Below are 15,113 nucleotides of genomic sequence, written 5' to 3' on the forward strand. Positions count from 1 at the left end.
GTTTGGCTCGTTCTCTCGAACCCTCCCTTCTCAACCCTCTCTCAATCATTCAACCATATCATCACCTCTTCTCTTCCCTTCCAGGTTGTATCTGGGGCTCCTAATCACTTGGCCTACATTTAACTGAGATGACGCCCCCACTCTGAGTCTCCTGGCCGCCAACACCATCCCTTTTCCCCTTCCATTTTGCCAAGTTAAACGTGTTCCTGTGTCAACATGTTTTGTTGATCCTGGAACAACATTCCTGACCAAAAATGTAATCTTAACCCTACCCCTAAATCTAACCCTAACCATAACTTATGCCTAAAATTAGAGGTAAATGAAAGGTGAATAATACTGATGTAGAAGCACCTAACCCTGTTTGTAAGCCTAAACTTGACATAAACTGTAAACGTGATCCTCAAATCTGATTGGAATGTTGTTCCAGGAACATGTTGTACTTGGCGAAATAAGTTTCTGCTACTAAAAGGGCAAAAATAATACATAAATAGTGAAATATGATAATGATGTAATGTTCACTTAAAGAAAAATTACAAGTATAGTTGCAGTTTAAAACTACTAAGCTAGTTTATTTAGAGTATACTTAAAAGTATACTTTCATAAACTAAAAAATGTGCTAGCCTATAAGTATTTTAGTAATCTATCAGTATACTTATAAGTGGAATTGTAGTATAGCGGCAGTAAATGACTTAGTTGCAAACTTGTTGTGTACTCCTTAGTAGTAATAGTTTACTACTTTTACACTTAAAGTATACCTAAAACTATACTTTTATAAACTAAAAAGTTTGTCAATTTAGTCCCAAGTAGTATTGAAACATTACAATTACAAGTATATTTCTAGTTGATATCTTATTTATTGAGTTCCTTCTCAGATAGACTCTAATTCGAAGATTCGAACCCACGACCAGAATGGTTTAGGATTCATGGCACGTGGTTTAGCATGAAAATGGCCGATATGGGAAAATTGTATTCGACATTTGTACACGGTATTCAAGAACAGTTTGATGAATCGACTTAAGTTCCATAACTTTTTGTTGGCATTGTCTAAAGAAGATCTGTTTTTTTCTGATCCGGTGTCCGCAAGCTCTGCTGCAGCTTCCTTTTTTTTTTTTTTTTTTTTACCTTTTACCTTTTTAATCTTTGCAATGGCTCTGCTGCTGCTTCTAATACAGACCCTTTCCAAAAAATGTGAATATCATGGAAAAGTTTATTTATTTCCATAATTCCATTCAAAACGTTAAACTTCCATAGATTATAGATTCAGGGCCCACAACTTAAACGATTTCAAGTATTTAGTTGTTTATTTGTACATAATTTGGGCTTCCAGCTCATAAAACCCACGAAAACAGGATTTCAAAAAAATTTGAATATTACATGAAATCACACAGTAATTACACAGTGATACCATGGTCATTGAACCAGGTTTTGGTTATTTTGGCAGTGTGGGCAGGTGCAAATCTTGCTGGAAAATGAAGGAAGCATGAAGTGCTCTGAAAATGTCCTGGTAGACGGCTGCGTTGACTCTGGATTTAATAAAGCACAGTGGACCAAAGTCCTCTTTTCTGATGAGAGCAAATTTTGCATCTCATTTGGAAACCAAGGTCCCAGAGTCTGGAGGAAGAATGGAGAGGCACACAATCCAAGATGCTTGAAGTCCAGTGTGAAGTTTCCACAGTCTGTGTTGGTTTGGGGAGCCATGTCATCGGCTGGTGTTGGTCCACTGTGCTGTCCACTCAACACAGCCGTCTACCAGGACATTTTCAGAGCACTTCATGCTTCCTTCAGCAGACAAGCTTTATGGAGATGCTGACTTCATTTTCCAGCAGGATTTGCACCTGCCCACACTGCCAAAATAACCAAAACCTGGTTCAATGACCATGGTATCACTGTGTAATTACTGTGTGATTTCATGTGATATTCTAATTTTTTGGAAAGGGTCTGTATATCTGCTTCTGTGTTAGCAGCTGCAGCCTCTTTTTCTAGATGCAGGTCTTCCAAGTTAGCTTCTAGTCTGGCTTTGTCCACCTTAATTGCAATTTCTCTCTCTGCAAAAGTAGTTTGTGCTCGTGCAGTCTCTGCCTTATCTCTAGCAAGTGCTGCAGCAACACCAACTGAAGATCTTGAAGATCTTGAAGTAATTATGGAACTTTTAGAGGATGTGTCAGATGTTCTGTTACTTTTACTTTGTATCTTTCCTGGTGTGGTGTCTTTTGGAGACCTTTCAGCCATGATGCACGCTACTTGCTGCTGTATGCTTCTGCCAGGATGTTCATCCAGCTGAGTTTATGTCATTTCACTGTACTGCTCTCCTTGTGGGTTTCCATATGTATGAACACAATTCAGAAGCAAGCTAAACTCCATTCAAATTAAGCCAGGGTCTAGTTTCCAAACCTCCTGATGTTTACTCCAATATTCAAATGAGAGTGAAACTATCAAAAACAATACAAAAAATATAGCTGCAAGCAGTGATACAGGGACAAGCCCCTGAAGCAGCAGCAACAGCAGTGAAGAGCAGGAAGAGTAAAAACATCATAAATTGAACATACATGAAAAAACAGCTGGTTCAGAATGAACTCTCCCCGGCCCTCCCCTCTGGTTCAGCGATCAGGTTAGACCTCCGCTCTTGCGAGCCGCTCCACTTCCGAAGATGCACAACTTCGAAGCGTGTTCCGATGTGTGTGTGCGCTGTGCTCTCCACTCCGTGTTCGCAGCGTGTTAAGCTGTGTGTGTGCGCTGTGCTCTCCTTTCCGTGTTCGCAGCGTGTTCCGCTGTGTGTTGCACGCTCTGCTCAGTCGCTCACGGCCCAAATGCATGTACCGTTCATGCTCACCTGAAAGGCAAAGTCCGCTAAAAAAAGTGCCGACATGAAATTTCTCTGGACTTGTTTCTGTTTGCAATAGCCCTACTGAGCTGTAACATGGTGTGTATAGCCGTGCTGGGCAACGCTGGTAAAATGACGCTATCCTCTTGTTCACTGGTCCTCTCTCTGCTATCTGCTCACATGCTCTGATAATAATAGCTTTGTAGGACTTCTTTATTTTGATAATAGGTCAAAAAATAAATCTGATTCTGCTACATAGAACTGGATGAAGAATAACATATTGATATGAATGAACATTTAATATTATTTTAATATAGGCCTATTTTCTGTCCAATTTTTGTGTTACTTGAATTAAAAGTGTGGTTATTTTATCGTATTGGCTTAATTGTTTTTAATTCAGATTCATTAAATTATTGAATTTAATTAAAAAGTTTAATAATAATACAATTATGCAAAAATAATTTAAAACGAGTAATTATTTTTAACAAAAAAAGTAATTTCCATGGATCCAGAGTTTTCGGTGCACCCCTAGAATCTGAAAATGAAGAATTTTTATATTATTTGCTGCATGTTATATTTATTGAGTTCCTTTCTCAGATAGACACCATGTCTGGAACTAAAACAACTTTTGCACCACTTCTGGCCACAGTACCTCTTGTGGTCTGGGCATGTGCCACACAGGATTCAAACACACGACCAGAATGGTTCAGGATTCGTGGCATGTGGTTTAGCAGCTTGCACCACTCAGAGGACGTTGAATTACAAAGCTGCAGAGGAGAGGCTTCAGTGTAAGAATGAGAACACAAAATTATGTTTACAAGATTAGCATGCTAAGCTAGCTTAATGCTAATGTATCTTATGGTTAGCCTGATAGCTGAAGAGCCACATTAGAAAGAATTGCATCTGGTTCGCATGCTAACAAATGATATGCTAAGCTAACTAGCATAAGGCTACAAATACAGGCTAGGTCATATTTGGAGAAGAATATCTCGGGAACGGTAGTGAATATCACAAATCCGTTCAGTCATTTCTGTGCGGATCAGTTCAAAGATCACCTGATCAAATTTTGGACACAATTGAGCAAAATTTGAAGGAGGAGTAGCGAAAAAACTGTTTTTCATTTGCTTCAATATGGCGGACAGTCACATTGTTGGAAAATGACAAATGAGATATCGTCAGAAATGGCATAAACCAAGGAACATAATGACATCAAATCTATCAAATTTTGAACACTGTTTTCAAAAGTTATAAGCATTTGCAAAAAACATTATATCTCTGGAACACTAGGTGGCGCTCTGTTCAAATTTCTCATGTACCTTCAGGACATGCTGTTGATGATCCATTCCTTCCATTTTGTGAAGATATGTCAAATAGTTTAAAAGATATGACAATTTATGACAAAATTCAAAATGGCGGACACGTGGTACATCCAAAATCGGTATTCACGAATTTGCCATGACTCAAGTTCATCCAATGGCTCTCTCCACCTCCATCATCACCTTGGACTTTTTTGTTCATCCTTCTCCTGGTTGTTCGTCCACCTCCAGAGCCTCCTCCTACCTGTTTGTACCATCCCTTTGCCAGCCCCCTTCACCATCCCTTTGCAATCTCCTCATCCTCCAAACGAGGATGCGCCTTCCACATTGTGGGGGGGTTATGCATAGACAGTATAAGAAGTGGACAGAGCCATCTCATTGGAACTCAACTGAGACAAGTGAAGCCCATTTTTAGCGATTTTTTAGGACTTCCGTTCCTGACGCGCAGACTCAAACAGAGCTTGACGACGTAGATGTGACGTGAGCAACCGTCTGTCTTCTAGTGGCTGTGGCATGAGAAATCTGAATCATTCCCTTCCGAAACTTGCAGAGACGGAGAGTGTGAGTAGGAGCTGTCCATGAGCTTGGAGCAGGAGAAACTTTTGCTAGGTATTCTGATTAATTATTTTGTCATTTTGCCTTCACGTCCCCCCGATTGCCCGCGAGCTTCTCCTCCTGTCCATACGGTAATCTCTCTACTGTGCGACAGAGAGTCGCGTGGTTATGACGCAATCGTTAGCCTACTTTTACAAAAACTGCTTCTACGGGGCCGTAACGTATGATACAAGGTAATGGAGCATTTTATACATTGTCGTGTTTCTTTAGAAATAAATAATGGACAAATGGAGTCTTCAAACGCCTCAGAAGTAAAGTTATTCGCTGTCAAAGTGACGCCAAAATGAATGGGAGTCAATGGAATGCTAACAGCAGGTGAAGTTCTGCTACAAGATGGTGGCACGCGGCCGGCTTCAACTTCCGGTCGACTTCCTTCCCGCTTGGGGTTATGTCGCGATCTCACCCTGTTTGGACTTTGTTTCCTGTTTTGCACCATTTCTAGCCACTAGTCTGTCATCATAGTCACTAATTTGATTCATCATCACTGTGTTGTTCATCAATTGATTGTTTTGCTTACTGTTCTTCATGTGGATTTAAGCTATGGATATTATTAAATACTATTTGAACCGTTCATCTTCATCTTTGTGCCTTTGTGTGCAGCTCAACCGTGACATAAGTATAAATGAACTTGAAGTATACTTATTTTTTTTGCAAGGGGAGGCTGAGTTGTACTTTGGAATAGACATAGTTCAGTCTCCTACACTGTCTCCTACACTCCAATGTGGAGTGGGAAAACAAAAAGAAGTCTGTGGCAAGGAGGCTCATGTCGCGATTAATGCAAGACCAGAACATTGATTGGTCGGGTACGCTGAGAAGATGTCAACGATGTCTCGGAATGTCTCGGAGCCAAACTCAAATTCGCTGGTTTCTGAGCTACTCTGGTAAAGATGAGCACAATCTAGTTGATGAAGCTGCAGGCTTATCACACTGAGGTAGCACCTGTTGAAAAGCTGCCATCCTGCTGCTTGACTGCTCAAAACTTATCTAACACCAACAGAATGTTACATGCAGATCTACTTGATTAGCTCCAACCCTGATCAAGCTCACATACCTGTTCTTCTCTGAACAGCTCCACCAGAGATAACAGTGCATTCAATTGAAAAGCTTTGTCTCTATCTTGAATATCGCACATACGAAGAGCAGCCAGCAGCTTTAGTTTCTGCTCTGAGAACTGCAAGCTCACGCTGTCACAACGTTCAAATAAAATGAAAGAAGAAGAAAGGGTCAGCTTTAACTGAGACTCAGGGTTTTTATTCCATAACAATAATCCAAACAAAACATAAATCAGTGCTTTGTGAGCTCCCTGTAACTCAGTCCTTTTCTTTTAGTAAGTCACGCTCTCCTGAGCTTCATGAAAACAATTCAACACCAAGGGACAGTGAGTCCCTTTCTCCTGAGCTTCTATTCCCAGGTGGCTTTATACGGTCTCTTCATGCCAATTACTGAAACAAGACACAGGTGTTTGTCAAGTCAAGTCACCTTCATTTATACAGTACTTTTAACAATACATATTGTTTCAAAGCAGCTTTACAGTGATAATAGGAAATTAAAGTAAAAGAGATTGTTTTGGCTTTACAGCAGCTCTAGAATAAAGAAATTGTACAGCTAAAGTTAGTGTTGATTCACTTCTGTTGCAAAGATCATTAGTTATTAACTCAGGGGCCGCTGACACAACACCGTTCTAACAGAAAACCCTCAATGCGCTCCGGCCCGTTCACTCGTACAAAACAGTGCCTGGTGGCTCGAGAACGCAAACCTTGAAACAGGTTCCAAGGTGCAAGCCTTGTCAATTTTTGGAAAAAGTTTATCTCTGCAGAGGGGACTGCGACTTCGGATTCCAGACTGGGAAAAATAGGTGGCTGGTACCCTACGGTACACTCAAATGGAGATAGGCCCGTGGATGACACTGGTAATGAGTTATGTGCGTACTCAACCCATGAGAGTTTCTGGCTCCAGGAGGAAGGATTCTGAGAAACCAAACATCGCAACACTCTTTCTAAATCTTGGTTGGCACGCTCAGTCTGGCCGTTGCTCTGAGGATGAAAACCAGAAGAAAGACTGACACTCGCCCCCAGTAAACGACAAAACTGTCTCCAAAATTTGGAAATAAAGTGGGGACCCCTGTCAGAAACCACATCCATCAGGAGGCCATGTAAACGAAAGACATGATTTATGACGGCAACCGCTGTCTCCTTGGCAGACGGTAATTTGGGCAAGGGAATGAAATGAGCCGCCTTCGAGAACCGGTCCACTATGGTCAAAACGACCGTATTGCCCTGGGAGGGCAGTGATAAAATCTAGCGCAATGTGAGACCAGGGTCTTGAAGGGACAGACAGTGGTTGGAGTAACCCATCCGGTGGGTGATTGGAAGTCTTACCACGAGCACAGACCAAACATGCCAAAACAAAACTTCGAACGTCGCGAGCCATGGAGGGCCACCAGAATCGTTGCTTGACCAAAAAACTGGTGCGACTGACTCCTGGATGACACGCTGCGTTGGAGCAATGACCCCACCAAATAACGTCGGACCGTAATCCCTCCGGCATGAATAAACGACTCGGTGGACACTCGGGCGGAGGCGTTACCTCTTCTAAGGCCGAGCAGACCTTCGACTCGATCTCCCATATGAGTGTGGAGACAATGAGTCTCTCGGGAAGAATGCACTCGGGAGTGGACAGGCGATCGGAACGGTCAAAAATACGAGATAAAGCATCGGGCTTGATGTTCTTAGAACCCGGACGATATGAAAGAGAAAACTCAAACCGACCGAGCCTGCCTGGAGTTGAGTTGTTTAGCAGATCTGATATATTCGAGGTTCTTATGATCGGTCCAGATGATAAAAGGTACCCCCGAACCCTCTAGCCAATGACGCCATTCCTCCAACGCTAGCTTGACTGCCAGTAACTCTCTGGTACCAATGTCATAAATACACTCAGCAGGTGATAAACGATGAGAAAAAAACGCGCAAGAGTGCATCTTATCATCCGTGGGTGAACGCTGGGAGAGAACCGCTCCTACCCCCACCTCTGATGCGTCGACCTCCACCACAAACTGATGTGAAGGATCAGGGGTGATAAGAATGGGAGCTGAAACGAAGCAGCTCTTGAGGTTGGTAAATGCACCATACCCCTTTTCCACCAAGGCAGAGCTGGTGCTGGTTCGGAGCCAGAGCCTAGTTTCAAATCGGTTCTTTGTTTTTCCACCGCCAAAGCACCAGCTCCGAACCAGTAAAACTGGTTCTTAAGTAGCACCAAATCATTGCAGGGTCTAGAACGGAGCCAAGAAAGAACCGCTTGCGTCAGAGGCTGGGGGCGGGGTTACCGTGGCCAACAAGACTGAAGAGAAACTTGTGACCGCCATTTTCAAATAGCAGCTAATCGAGCTAACAGCAGCTAAACACGATGGATGCGATCTAAAATATAAATCTAAGGCTAAAGTCGGCATCTTATTGTTAAAAATAAATGTTATGTACATGCCGTTACTCTCGCTTGTAATCTCCGTCTGTACAAATAATGGTGGGCCGCGCGAACACGTTGGATCCGCCGTGTTTGGATGCCGATGTAGGTACGCAAAGCCATGAACATCAATAGCAAAGCAACGTGCGCCATTGTTGATGATGTGTTTGTGTTTGGCGCCGCCGCGCTAACGTTGCTGAGAAAGATGAGACGTAGCTGTGACGTAAGACCTGGCTCTGCGTTGGCTCTTTTAGCCTGTGGAAAAGCAAACCGGTTCTTTGGAGGTTCGTCAGTCGAACCAACTCCGAACTGGCACTAGCTCTAGTTCCGAACCAGCACCTGGTTCTTGTTGGTGGAAAAGGGGTACCAGACCACCTGAACGTCACCTTGGTGGAGGTCAAGGCAGTCAGTGGAGCGGCAAGTTGGCTGAAATTGCGAATGAAACGCCGGTAAAAATTGGCGAACCCCAGAAACCTCTGTAGGGCCTTACGGGAATCTGGAGTTGGCCAATCCACCACAGCCTTAACCTTGTCGGGATCCATGTGCACCCCCTCGGAGGAGATGATATAACCCAGAAATGGAACCGACTGTGCATGGAACGAGCATTTCTCCGCCTTGAGCACTACAGCCCCTAGAGCACTCGCCTGACGTGCTGAACGTGTTCCTGGAGAGAAGAAGAAAATATCAATATGTCATCCAGGTAGACATATATGAACTGATCTACCATATCTCTCAGCACGTCATTCACGAGTGCCTGGAAAACCGCAGGGGAGTTAGACAGACCGAAAGGCATGACCAAATATTCAAAATGCCCCCTGGGGGTGTTAAAGGCAGTCTTCCATTCATCCCCCTTCCTTATGCAAACCAAATGATAAGCATTACGCAAGTCCAGTTTTGTGAAGATGGATGCTCCCTGCAATCGCTCGAAGACTGAAGACATCAATGGCAAAGGATAGGTATTCTTTACCGTGATGTTGTTCAGCCCTCGGTAGTCTATAACCATCCTTCTTCCACACAAAAAAGAACCCTGCCCCCACTGGAGAAGAGGAAGGGCGGATGAACCCAGCTGTCAGAGAATCAGAAATAAATTTCTCCATGGCCTCCCTTTCTGGGGCAGAAAGTGAATATAACTTGCCCTTAGGCAGAGACATACCTGGCAGTAAATCTATAGCACAGTCATAGGGACGATGCGGAGGTAGAGAAGCAGCCCGAGACTTACTGAACACTCCCTTCAGGTCCAGATACTCCGAAGGCACGTTAGACAAATCCATGTGTTCATCCTGAAACACAGAACAAGACACAGAAGAACACGCAGACAACAAACAATTGGCATGACAAAATTCACTCCAAGCGAAAACAGAATTCATACGCCAGTTTATATGAGGGTTATGGAGCACCAGCCAGGGGTGTCCCAGAACCACAGGAGCAGAAGGAGAGTCAATCAAAAGAAAGTCAATATCCTCAGAATGATTGCCTGAGGTGATGAGTCTTAAGGAGGCAGTGGAATGTGTGACTGAGGGTAATAGTTGACCATTAAGTGCAACTACCGAGATGGGTTGAGAGAGTGTCATCACCGGTATCATGAGCTTACGAGCCAGGTTAATGTCTAAAAAATTACCCTCCGCTCCCGAGTCAACAAGAGCCTCACAATCAAAACTCTGAGAAGGTAATTTCAAACTGACAGGAAGATGAGTAGCTGAAAAAGAGGATTTAGTCAGTGTAGTTCCACCCGTCAGTAACCTCTTACCTACTGGCGGGTGCTGGCTTTTACTGGACACTGCAGTGCGATGTGACCAGCGGCTCCACAATACAGACATAGTCCCCTGTCTCTTCTTCTCTGCTTCTCCTGCTGCCATAGACGGGACCTGCCCATTTGCATGGGTTCAGGATCTGGAAAAGACATAGTTTCACCAGGAGAAAAAGATACCTTACTCTGTGCACTGGCAGACCACTCTCGCTGTGTCCGTGGACCCCGTCGCCGTAGTCTCGTATCCACCTGAATAGCTAGATCTATGAGTTTATCCACCCCCGCGGGTAAATCCAAATAGTAAATTTCATCTTTTATGGACTCAGAAAGCCCATATAAAAACATGTCCCATTGAGCCTCCGAATTCCAGCCACACTCAGCAGCCAATGTGCGAAATTCAATCGAATAGTCCGTTACAGTACAATCTCCCTGACGCAGCTTCGCGAGAAGTTGCGCCGCGGCTCTACCGGAAACAGCGCGATCAAAGACTTTTCTGAGCTCCCGGGAGAATGTTTCAAACGCTCGACCCGAGAGCAGGGTTATAACAAAGGCCACCTTAGACTCCTCAGTAGGAAATGACGAAGGTTGAAGAGAGATGTACAGAGAACATTTGGCTAAAAACGAGCGACATAACTGGGGCTCACCGGAGTAGAACGCTGGAGTATAGAGGTGCATCCACGTCCATCCTTCTTGTTTTGCTCTTGAAACGGCACAATCTGTAAGTTTAAAAGACTAATCTAAACGGTAAAATATGATTACATGTATTCTGATATATATGTAGTGGGATTGCCCTTTTAAGGATAGTTGCATGGCCCCTTTAAAAATAGTGCCCAGATTGCCTAAAGTGGGTGGGTACGTCAGGTAATCATGTAGCTATATAAACACAGGTGAGATTTGGTTTCTTCATGACCATATGCTGATGTGGCCTGCTGGTGTAGGTCTTGTATCTCCTTCACTCCTCAAGAAAGGTATGTTCTGTTAAATTGAAGGATCAAAGATGGGAGGGAATTATAAATTTAGAATATGGGTGTTTGTGGGGATTTCATTTAATTCACTTTTTTGATTAATTTGCTTGTTTGGTATAATTTTAGATTAGTCGGGTGTGTCCAGGCATTGTTAGTGAGCATGTGAGTGTGCACAGGAAAGGTAATTTTATTTTTCCCTTACCCTATTTGTGTGACTTAAATGTGAGGAGTGGGGAGGGAGAAAAGACCAAACAAAAATATTTATTTGTCTTGCAGAAGTTGCCAGCTGCTGCTTTGCTGCTGCTTAAATAGCGTGTCCAGTTTGGGACGCGGGATTTGCATTTGTGCAGGTGATTGCACGGAATGTCTTCAGTTGCTCGTGCCCGTGCCGCGCTTACGTGGTTACATTGAACACATGAGCTAGCATCGTCAGTTCGCTATTACCTATACCATGCCCGCGTGGTTTCATTGAACGTCTTCAGCCTTTATTCCCATTACAACTCTCGCGATTGCATTGAAGATCCTCGTCTGCACAACGCTCACGTTGTAACGCGCTGTACATCCATGGCCTTGTTTCTGGCGCCACCTGGTTTTCGCTGGTGAAAGTACAGTGAGTTGTATCAATGCATTGTGTATTTTGTGTAAGTGTGTGTGTGTAATGTTTAATTGAAATTGTTGTTCCTTTTGGTGTGCTTCATTTCTTTATTGTATTGTTATGATTTTTGTTATTGGGTTTTGATTATTACCAAACTTATTTAATTTGTTTATTTTGTTTGTATGTATTAGTTTTTTTCTTGCTCTACATTGATACTGCTTGAATGCAGATCTGTTAATTTGGTTTATTTGATTGGTGTTGAGTGGGTTTAAATTATTTGATTTCTGGTTTGGTTGGTTTGAAGTGCTTGTGATTTGTATCTAGTTTTGGTTTAGTTTGAGCAGCAAAATCTTTTAGCAAGGAAAGAAACCACCTTGTTCAATTTGTATTTTATTTTTTGTGTGAAATTTTATTGTTTGTTTTTGTTTTGTGTGCTTGACCAGCGTATGGCCCCCCTGCAAATTGACTAGAACGAAGCCCATTGGGCTGACTTATTAAAGTGTCTTTTTATCATGAATGTTGAGCTCAGCTCTTTTAGTGTTTAATTGATAAATAAAATTATAGACTGTGGTATTGTCTCTGCTTGTCCTTTTCATTTATTTGAAAGCCTGTTATTGAGGAGGCTTGAAAATTTGGTGTCTTATTAGTGAGCTGATACCTTAATTCGGTCACATATATACATATGTTTGAGAACAATTTGCATGTGACATGTTAAATGTAGCCTGAAGCACATAATTGTGATGCTTGATTGTTCTTCTTAACACAGCTATCTTCTAAGTTATGTAAGGGTGATTTATGTGCATCTTAAATAATGTTTTGATTTATGTGAACTGAATGTAACATTTAAGAGATATTTTTTAAAATATCATTGTTCATTTGTGTTACAGTTTCACAAATTGGGCTTCAGTAAAGCAAGTTTGACCCTGACAACTGTCTACGACTTTTACTAAGCCTTTGTTTAGCTCGCTGCAAAAGCAAACATAAGCTGAAGGCAGAAGAGTGAAAAGATTGACTTCACATTGAGAGCTTAACACTGGACTACATGCGCTCTATCTACACAAAGAACCAGAATGTCGCACTCGTCGAAACGCAGCCAAGCTTCCAAGCAGGAAACCAGGTCAGAGGCTAGATCTTCAGCCAGCAACACTTCATCCACACGTCGCTCTCATAAATCTAAAGCAAGCCAAGCTGCAGCTGAAGCACGGAAGCAAAGGCAGAGGCTGCACGCACAAGAGCTGAGTTTGCAAAGCGTCAGATAGATATGGAGATCGAAAAGGCTAGGATTGAAGCAACGCTGAATGCTCTGAAAGAGGAGGGTGAAGCTGAAGCAGCTCTCGCAGCAGCAAGGGTGTTGGAATCTGCCGCAATTTGTTCAAATGACGAAATTGAAAGGGGTAGTTCTTTGGCCGCTGAATGCACAGAAGAATTCATTAGGACACACTTTTCTCAGAACCAGAGTATGAAGAAAGAAAAAGACATTCCTGGAATCAGCCAGTCTACTCCTAACGCTGTAAATGCAATAAGCAGACATGACCAATTGGGGTATCAGCATACAAGACAGCCGAATAGCTTTCCCTCTCATGTGAGAAACCCCTGCTCACCAAGCGAACCAGTACCTCAATCCAGTGAGGTGTCTGATCTTGCAGTGTTTCTTGCACGCCGTGATCTTCTCACTTGTAGCTTCAAAGTATTTGACAAGATCTGCAGATCTGCTCCTGGAAGTGCAAGCAGTGAAAGAGGAAGGCAGTCTACCTGGTCTTGGATTCCTTGACACATCAAAGGGAATAAACTCTATCGTCGAAAAACTGCCTCACAGTCTTCAGGAAGCATGGATAGTTGAGGGAACAAAATACAAGAAAGAATATCTACTTCATTATCCACCTTTTTCATACTGTGTTGAGTTTGTCAATGAAAATGCTGAAATGAGAACAGATCCCAGCTTCTCTTTTCAATCTTCTAATACATCGCCTCTTAAAGTTGAAACAGTCCAAATGAAGCAGTCAAGATTCAGACCTTCTATCTTTGCCAGCAAAACAGAGGTTGAATCGAACTTGTCTGTAAGTTACAACACCAGTTCAGTTGACCTGACAAGACAATGTCCCCTCCATAAAAGGAACCATTCACTATTGAAATGCAGAGGTCTTTAGCTGAAAGGAAGAGGTTTCATAAGGAGAACTCTATCTGCTACAAGTGCTGTGTTTCCTTAGACCACAGGGCCAAAGACTGCAGGGTGACTATCCATTGTTCAGAATGCAATAGCCATGACCATGTCTCTGCTCTTCATGATGGTCCGGCTCCATGGCTCGAAAAGGGACCCGCCACACCAACAGAGGCTCAAGGCGGGGAGCAAGACGAACCAACCTCCACAGTGACCACAACCGTCTGCACAGAAATATGTGGAACAGGGTTACAAGGAAAATCATGCTAAAAAATTTGCTTAGTCAATGTTTACCCTGATGGTTGTTCTGAGGAAAAGAAGCGTATGTATGTAATGTTGGATGATCTTCCATATGGAAGTCAATGGTTCCAGTTAACTCTTTGGTTACTGACATTCTTCAAAATATCTTCCTTTGTGTTCAGCAGAAGAAAGAAATTCATACAGGTTTGAAACAACTTGAGGGTGAGTAAATGATGACAGAATTTTCATTTTAAAGTGAACTAGCCTATCCCTTTAAAGAGGCACCAGGTATCAATGAAACACGTTTACCTGGTGCCTTTTGAGAGAAACAATGACCGGGTGAAACAACTAAGGGCTGAGTATTTTCAGGTACAGCACTATATTGTATTACTGTTACTATTTGATGCATCTCTTACGTCATGGAACATTGGAACAACACTGTAAAAAGAACTAACCAAAATATATTTAAGGGTTATGGTGCTTGACGCTGATGTGAACCATCACAAGTACATTTTTGTTGATGAAGCGGGCTTTAACCTGGCCAAAACTCGTCGCCGTGGATGGAAGATCATCGGCCAACGGGCCACTGTCCAAGTGCCTGGACAACGTGGAGGAAACATCTCCATGTGCGCAGCTATCTCTGAAGATGGTGTCGTAGGACGTAGGCCATTACTTGGCTCCTATAATGCTGCACATCTTATTGAGTTTCTCAATGAAATTGAGCCGGCCTGTAAAGGTGAAGGGGTCACCTATGTAATTGTGTGGGACAATGTCAGGTTCCACCACGCAGAGATAGTTCAAGCATGGTTTCAGGCCCATCCCCGATTCATGACCCTCTACCTGCCTCCATACTCTCCTTTCCTCAACCCTATTGAGGAATTTTTTTCAGCATGGAGGTGGAAGGTCTATAATTGCCAACCCCTTGAGCGTGCCACCCTCCTTCAGGCCATGGATGATGCATGTGATGACATCAGTGTAGACAAATGTCAAGCATGGATTCGTCACGCCAAAAGGTTTTTTCCAAGGTGCATGAACAATGATAACATTCATTGTGATGTGGACGAGAATCTATGGCCAAATGCTCAAGACAGGCTTGATCCAAATTACAGTTTTTTACGATTGCTTACACACTAAAATTAAACTTTTCCCACAATTAGCAAAACCTTACACTCAAGGAGCAAAACACAAGGCTAGATTTGC

The 15,113-nt window shown here is 42.9% G+C and overlaps 1 long non-coding RNA gene across 1 annotated transcript; it reads left to right on the forward strand.

Moving 5' to 3' along the window:
- The first annotated feature begins 10,751 nt into the window (after window positions 1–10,751).
- LOC311276525 lies at window positions 10,752–12,164 on the forward strand. Its single transcript, XR_014625070.1, has 3 exons — window positions 10,752–10,923; window positions 11,047–11,101; window positions 11,197–12,164. It is a non-coding gene; the product is annotated as an uncharacterized lncRNA (long non-coding RNA).
- The last annotated feature ends 2,949 nt before the right edge of the window (window positions 12,165–15,113 follow it).

This window comes from Rutilus rutilus, assembly GCF_951802725.1.
Source record: "Rutilus rutilus genome assembly, chromosome: 17".
Lineage (NCBI taxonomy): Eukaryota > Metazoa > Chordata > Actinopteri > Cypriniformes > Leuciscidae > Rutilus > Rutilus rutilus.